This window comes from Cryptomeria japonica, chromosome 5 (genome assembly GCF_030272615.1).
Source record: "Cryptomeria japonica chromosome 5, Sugi_1.0, whole genome shotgun sequence".
NCBI lineage: Eukaryota > Viridiplantae > Streptophyta > Pinopsida > Cupressales > Cupressaceae > Cryptomeria > Cryptomeria japonica.
The window spans coordinates 896,619,878-896,627,382 of record NC_081409.1 but is presented as its reverse complement, the minus strand read 5'-3'; positions in this window follow the sequence as shown (position 1 = coordinate 896,627,382).

Below are 7,505 nucleotides of genomic sequence, written 5' to 3'. Positions count from 1 at the left end.
GTAGAGAGTCTTAAAGCCTTGTTTGATACACCTTCTTGAGTGACTTGTCCTACTCAACCCTACAACTACTCAAGTTCCTCCTATGGAACTTGGAGGGGGTTATGATAATGAGACCTCCAAGGTCTGATCCTTCTTGAATTTCCTCCTAGGTATAGCCAATGGTTTCTGGACAATCAACTCCTCCACTTGAGGTTGCCACCTCAGTTACTCACACACTCCTCTCTTAGGCTCCAACCACTCCTACAAGGATCTTAAAACACAATCTCTTCCTATGGTTTCCCAATGCATCAACAAGGTGTCTTCAATGTGTTTTTAGGTTTAAGACTCACCAAATCCATCTCCTTGGCTTATTAACCCTTCTAGGTCTCTACCGGCACCTAATTAGGCCTAATTACATTAGCCCTCCCTAGGTTGTTTTAGGGATTTAATTTGAAAAAAACCCAAATAATCCTAGAAATAAATCATGGATTTGAGTACCCTTTTGGATGTTACAAACACTACTAGAAAAGTGCATCTGGGTTATCCATACAAGTGGGGTTTCCAATGCTGCACTAATTTGAAGGGTTTTAGGCCTAGCCGGTGAATTGGCAAGATGGGTCTAGAACTCTTCACCAGTCAAATCTCCTGCTCCAAAAAACTTGGTGATCTTCAAGGGAACTCAGAGGGATTTCCATTCATATGCCACTTGGACCTGCACCAATCTTCATATGCTCACAAATCACACTTTTCTTGTTGTCCTAACTCACCTACTCCCAGTGGTGAGCCTAGGGCTTCATTATTTCTCCTCCTCCTAGACCTCCAACATCACACACCCTATTCCTAAGCTATGTACAAACCATAACCTATCATTTTTAGTGATTTCAATAGGTGCCATCAAATAATGCCTAGGTTAAAGCCATTTCTTGCTCTTAAACCCTACTTGCAAGGGTTTTGCTCCTAGTTGCAAAGAATGAAAGAAATCTCTAAAACTTAGAACAATTAAACCTGTAAATCAACCTTAATGAAAGAAAATACAATGAAAATACAAATATGGAAATTATTTTACACCATCTAGTCCGTACTGGACCGTACAAGCAAGGAGGCCAAAAACTGGTGGAAACAAGGTTGCTTCACAAACCAAAAACTTGCTCTTGCATTTCCAATCCTCCAACCCATAAAATGAAGTGAAATTTGGCTTATACTTGTTTCAGTCAGTTCAAATAAATTCCTAACGCCTATAACCAAAAATGCAACTTTTGCAAGAAATTGCAAAATGTTGCTAACAACTTTTGACAACTTTTGCTTCAGGATGCAAATTTTGCATTCTAATGCATTGTAAGGCTTTTAAAGGTCCTCAAACACCCTAGAAGACCTAAACACAACTCAATTGAATCCCAATACATGAATACATTGATTTGGAGTATTTTTCATGTGAACTACCTAAGCATCTCACTTCTCAGGCTAACAACATCCTGAGCACAGTTGACTCAAACCAAAATTTGGACAACTCAACCATGGCTCTACTGAGTTCTCAATGGTTGGTCCATTATTACATCACAAATTAACACACAAACTTAAAATAAATCAAAGCTTTCATTCTTGGAGTGCTAGGTGCCTTGCACCATACTCCCCTGGGTCAAAGAACTCAAGTCCCTTGAGGTATAAGGTCTGAAATATCCACTCCATGCTGAAGTATATCTGCCTCTAATATCCACATGGCATCTGAATTAGGTAACCCTTTCCACTTAACAAGATAGTGCTTGTAGAATCCTTTCCTTTTCTTCTTTACTATCTTGGTATCCAAGATACTCTCTAACTCAGCCGGTTGACTAGGTGGCAAATCGTTTACCCAATGTTTATGAACCGGTGATGGCATGTCTATTTTATTTGTTGGTGTCCCTCCCTTATATGGATAGAGATGAAATACATTAAAAGTAGGAGATATCCCCAAGGTAGGTGGAATTTCAACCTCATAGGCATTTTACCCATACTTGTGCACCACCTGGAGAGGTCCAATTTTCTTCATCATGAGCTTGATAGGCTACCCTTTTGGAAGTCTTTCCTTCCTAAGGTATGCCAACACTAAGTCTCATACTTTAAATTGTATCTTCCTCCTTTTTTAATCAACTTGAACTTTATATTGCTCAGATTTTTATTGTAAGGATTGCCTTACCTTATCATGCACCTCTTTAATGCCTTCTGCAAAGTTATCCCCTTGTGCACTCTTGGGTGCCATTAAACTGAGATCCCTAAGCTCTAATATACCCCTAAGATGGAATCCATACACTATCTCAAAAGGAATTTTACCTATGATGTGGTTCATTGAGTCATTATATGCATATTCTACCTATCCAAGTACTAGATCCCAAGTCTTCCCATATTGTTTGGTAAGACATCTTAGCAAGTTACCCAATGACCGGTTGACTACCTATGTCTGATCATCTGATTGAGGATGATAGGAATATGAGAAAGATAACTTGGTGCCCAACTTCCTCCAAAGTGTCCTCCACAAGTGGCTCAAAAACTTCACATCTCTATCACTAACAATGTTGATTGGAAGACCATGAATTCTGACTATCTCCTTTAAGAAGAGGCCTACAATATAGGTGGCATCATTGGTACTCTTGCAAGGTATGAAATGTGCCATTTTGCTGAACCTATCTACTACCACATACACACTATCAAATCCTCTTGGTATTCTAGGCAATCCTAACACAAAATCCATGCTCAAACATTCCCAAGGCCTCTGAGGTATGACCAAGGGTTGATATAAACCTGCATTACTTGAGGTTCCTTTTTCTCTTTGGAAGATGGTACATTTCTCTACAAATCTTCTCACTTTTGATTGCAACTTGGGCTAATAATAAAACCTACCAACATGCTCCAAAGTCTTATCAATGCCAAAATGACCTCCAAGACCTCCTTGATGCTTTTCTTGAATAATATTTTGCCTCATAGAACATTGAGGTATGCAAAGAAGATGACCTTTGAATAAAAAACCCTCTTGTATCATGTATTCTGAATAAGAGATAGGTGAGGTATTACAAAAATTAGAACAAACATTATATATCTGTGCAAAATCCTTATCATCCTTGTAGAGGTATTTCAACTCACTCAAACCCACAGTTTGCAATTGACTCTCCTACATGGTCATGATTCTCCTACTTAGTGCATCATAAACTTTGTTGGCTGTCCCTTTCTTGTGTTTAATAATAAATGTATAAGATTGTAGGTACTCAACCCACTTTAGGTGTCTTTGGTTCAACTTCTCTTGCCCATTGAGAAAAATAAGGGCATGGTTGTCAGTGAAGACTACAAATTGTTTGGGCAGCAGGTAGTGATGCCATTTTTTCAATGCTTGAATCATTTCATACAACTCCAAGTCATATGTGGAGTACCTTTGCTTAGCTTCATTTAACTTTTCTGAGAAAAAAGCTATAGGATGTCCCTCTTGGCTTAAAACTTCCCCTATTTCCCTTTGGCTTGCATCACATTCTACTGTAAACAACTGATTGAAATCAGGCAATCTAAGGGTTGGCAACTCTGCTATCTTGGTTTTCAACCTTTCAAACCCCTTATTGGCTTCCTCTGTCCACTTAAAGTGGCATTTAATTCCTCCTTTAATGGTATTGAGAATAGGAGCATAAACATGGCTAAAGTTTCTCACAAATTTCATATAAAAAGATGCCATTCCATGAAAGCTTCTAACTTCACTTATGCCCCTAGAGATGGGCCAATTAAGTATTGCTTCTACCTTACTTGGATCTATTTTTAAACATCCATGAGAAATAACAAAACTGAGGTAGACAAGCTCTGTTTTCAAAAACTCACATTTTTCAAGGTTAATCTTGAGTTGAGCCTCCTTCGACTTCTTCAAAACCATCTCCAAATGCTTGAGGTGTTCCTCCTTGAACCTATTGTAGATCAAAATTTCATCAAGATATACAATTACAAATCTACCAATAAACTCAACTAAGACTTCATTCATGAGCTTTTAGAAGGTACTAGGTGCATTGGTGAGGCCAAATGGCATCACCAACCACTCATATAGGCCTGAATTGGTTATAAAGGTTGTCTTCCATTCATCTCTAGGTCGGATTCTAATTTGATGATAACCAGACTTTAAGTCCACCTTTGCGAAGTAGCTTGCACCTCCTAGATTGTCTAATAGGTCTTGAATCCTTGGCATGGGAAACTGATACCTTATAGTAATCTTGTTGATTGCTCCGGAGTCCATGAAAATTCTCCATTTGCCTCCCTTCTTAGGCACTAACATAGTAGGAACAACACATGGACTCAAACTCTTCTTGATAAACCCTTTATCTAAGAGTTATTGCACTTGTTTGGCGATCTCTTCATTTTGACTAGGTGTCATTTTGTAGGCAGCTTTGTTTGGTAGATTGACCCTTGGTATTAAGTCTATTTGATGATTTACATCTCTCATTGGAGGAAAATAATTAGGTAAGTCATCCCTATCACTTCATATTGTTTGAGTAGAACTTGCACCTCTTGAGGCACTTCACTCATTGAATCTGCCTTAGTTTCTTCTCTAAGTTTCAACACTATAGCATGGCCTAGATGTCCTTCTTGTTTCAACACTTTGAGAAACTCTTTTCCACTCATCAACATCATAGTTGAGCCTATTTGTTTTTCTTCCTTTGGTTTAGGTAGTGTATCCATTTGATACTTCTTCCCATTCTTGGTGATAAGATAGTTGTTCTTCTCCCCATCATGAGTAGCTTTCACATCATATTGCCATGGATGGCCCAACAAAAAATGTCAAGCATCCATAGGCAATATGTCACATAATAATCTATCCTTTTACTCACCAATTTCAAAATCCACGCATGCTTGTTCATCAACCAATACATGTTGACCTTGGTTGAGCCATGATACCTTATAGGGAGTGAGGTGAGGCAATCTTTTCAGTTTGAATTTGTCCACCATTTCAACTAAGACAATATTCTGAGTGGAACTAGAATCTACAATCACTTTACAAATCTTCCCGTGTGACCTACAAGTGGTTCTAAACAAGCTTTTCCTTTGTGGTGGCTCTTGAGAATGGGGTATCTTGAGCATTATTCTCCTCATCATCAAGTTTTCTCCATCTGTCACTAGCCCTGCCTTTCTAATTGAAGAAGTTACACTCTGAGTGTCCTCCTCTTGCAACAATTGAGTTCTTCTTTCCACCATGTATGAGCTTGTGGAGCTTGAGGCTTTCCTCAGGCACTTACTCATGGTATGCCCAACTTGATTGCAATGATAACACCTACTGGTGAAAATGGTATTTCCTCTTCTTGAGTTTCCAAACCTGCCCCTAAAATTGCTCCTTCCTCTATAGGATCCTCTAAATGCTGCTCTCTGAGAGTCTCCACTGCCTCCTTGGCCTTGCTGCTCTTCACTTCTTGGTGATTGATTCCCTCTACAAAAGTTTCCTCTACCTCTGAAATTATTACCTCCCCTATGTTTCTGATTTTGTTCACTCCTCCTTTTGATCTTCTCTTCTGCCCTTAGGGCCAACTAAAAACACTTATGGATAGTGTTTGGTGTGAGGATACTTATCTCATCTTGTATATTGTGTCTAAGGCCATTCATGTACCTGGCCAACTTCTCCACCTCATTCTCATGCTTCCTAGCCCTCAAACTAAGCTTATGGAACTCTTTAATGTATGCATTGACATCTAACTCCCTTTGTTTCAAATTTTGTAGTCTCTTATGAATTTGAACTTCATAATCTCCTGGAAGGAATTGTGCCTTAAGTCTGATCTTCATATGCTTCCATGAAGTTATCTTCTTTTTGCCTTCTTGTATCCTTTCTTCTTGCATCATATTCCACCAAACCAATACTGATCCTCTCATTCTTGATTTGGCCACATTGACTGTTTTCTCTTCTGCTACCTCTTTGTAATCAAAGTGATTATTGAGAGCTTCTATCCAATCTAGCAACTCTTCTCCATTGAGGTTTCCTACATATGTGGGTAATCCATCCAACTTGTCTTTAGATATGGATTTGACAACATCTAAGAATAACTTTTTGTCTTGGGGAATAGATACTACTATTGGTTCCTCTCCATCTTCCACTTCTTCATCAGTCTCATCACCCCATTCTATTTTAGCCTTCCCCTTCTCCTTCTTTACCTCTCTGGTTCCTCTACTTCCTTCTGCATCCTTCAATCCTTTTATCATCTTTGCCACCATCTGTCGGATGGCTTCTGGAGTAATTGCCTTTGGAGGAATTGAACTTGCTTCTAATTCTTCACAATCTGACATACACCAAATCTTTCAAAGAATTGCTCTGATATGACTCTGACGCAGAGAGTCTTGAAGCCTTGTTTGATACACCTTCTTGAGTGACTTGTCCTACTCAAACCTACAACTACTCAAGTCCTTCCTATTGCACTTGGTAGAGGTTATGATAATGAGACCTCCAAGGTATGAACCTTCTTGACTTGCCTCCTATGTATAGCCAATGGTTTCTAGACAATCAACTCCTCCACTTGAGGTTGCCACCTCAGTTACTCACACACTCCTCTCCTAGGCTCCAACCACTCGTGCAAGGATCTTAACACACAATATCTTCCTATGGTTTCCCAATGCATCAACAAGGTGTCTTCAATGTGTTTTTAGGTTTAAGACTCACCAAATCCATCTCCTTGGCTTATTAACCCTTCTAGGTCTCTACCGGCACCTAATTAGGCCTAATTACATTAGCCCTCCCTAGGTTGTTTTAGGGATTTAATTTGAAAAAAACCCAAATAATCCTAGAAATAAATCATGGATTTGAGTACCCTTTTGGATGTTATAGACAATACTGGAAAAGTACATCTGGGTTATCCATACAAGTGGGGTTTTTAATGCTGCACTAATTTGAAGGGTTTTAGGCCTAACCGGTGAATTGACAAGATGGTTCTAGAACTCTTCACCAGTCAAATCTCCTACTCCAAAAACATTTGGAACCTTCAAGGGGAATCATAGGGCTTTCCATTTGTATTCCACTTGGACCTACACCAAGCTTCATGTGCTCACAAATCACACTTTTCTTGTTGTCCTAACTCACCTACTCCCATCGGTGAGCCTAGGGATTCATTGTTTCTCCTCCTCTTGGACCTGAAACATCACACACCCTACTTCTAAGATATTTAAAGACCCTAACCTATCATTCTTAGTGATTTAAACAGGTGCCATAAAAAAATTCTTAGGTTAAAGCCATTTCTTGCTCTTAAACTCTACTTGCAAGGGTTTTGCTCCTAGTTGCAAAGAATGAAAGAAATCTCTAACACCTGGAATGATTAAACCCACAAATCAACCTTAATGAAAGAAAATACAAATATGGTAATGATTTTACACCATCTAGTCCGTACTGAACTGTACAAGCAAGGAAAAACAAGACAAAACTGTCAAAAACCGATGGAAACAAGGTTGCTTCACAAACCAAAAACTTGCTCTTGCATTTCCAATCCTCCAAACCATACAATGAAGTGAAATTTGGCTTATATCCACTTGTTTCAGTCGGTTCAACCAACTTC